We start from the raw sequence: 1,033 nt of genomic DNA on the forward strand, positions 1-1,033 counted from the left end.
GCATTGACTCAAGAGCATTAAGGCTGAAACAGAAATTCTGCAGCATTTCATTAAGGCTCAAAAGTGAGTTTTACAAGGAGGGAACCCTCTTATTTATAGGAGAGGAGGAGCTCAAATGTTGTTTCAAATTACTCAGAAAATTCAAAAGAACCCTAAGAGAAGCGCGCCAATTTGAGCAAGCACGTTCCATGCTTCCAGCCAGCTCACCCATGCACGTGGAGAAGGTGATCACGTTCACGCTGAGCGGCAGTGGAGTGCCGCTGAGCGGTGCTTGGCTGTCTTCACCATTTGGCTTCCTCTTCTTGGATGGCTTTGCTCCTAATTCTTGGATCAACTTCTTCAAGCTTTATTTAGGTCCTACAAAGCAAAATATATGTATTTTAGTTTAGAGAAGAAGGAGTAGTATAAGTCACCTTCCATAAAAGCAAAATGATAGGTGATCCTTCTTCCTCTTGAATCTTCTTGGCCATGGCTCTAGTAAGAGGTCCAATGTAGTTCCTTGATGGTCTTCCATCAGACCCTCCCTCTTGAAAAGGATCTGTCCCCAGATCTGCTTCAACCTGTTGATCATCTCCTGTGAAAGGAATTAAATCGCAGATGTTAAAAGTAGGACTGACACCATAATTTTCAGGAAGATCTAATATATATGCATTATCATTTATTCTCTTGACCACCTTGAATGGACCATCTCCTCTTGGACTAAGTTTGGACTTCTGTTGAGAAGGAAATCTTTCCTTTCTTAAATGAAGCCAAACTAGGTCTTCTGCTTCCAAGATTATTTTCTTTCTCCCTTTGTTGTTGTATTCAGCATACTTTTGAGTTTGTTTTTCAATTTGGGATTTAACCTTCTCATGTAATTTCTTGATAAACTCCGCTTTAGAGACACCTTCTTTATGAAGGAAAGAAGATGATTCTGGAAGAGGTAGTAAATCAAGAGGTGTGATAGGGTTAAAACCATAAACAACCTCAAAAGGAGAAAGATTGGTAGTCTTGTGGACTACTCTATTGTAAGCAAATTCAATATGAGGTAGAT

The 1,033-nt window shown here is 39.9% G+C and overlaps 1 pseudogene; it reads right to left on the reverse strand.

The window, feature by feature from the left end:
- Positions 1–380: 380 nt before the first annotated feature.
- The window catches only part of LOC111240907, a 3,948-nt pseudogene continuing 3,295 nt past the window's right edge, over positions 381–1,033 (reverse strand).

Source organism: Vigna radiata, unplaced genomic scaffold, assembly GCF_000741045.1.
Source record: "Vigna radiata var. radiata cultivar VC1973A unplaced genomic scaffold, Vradiata_ver6 scaffold_170, whole genome shotgun sequence".
NCBI classification, from domain to species: Eukaryota; Viridiplantae; Streptophyta; class Magnoliopsida; order Fabales; family Fabaceae; genus Vigna; species Vigna radiata.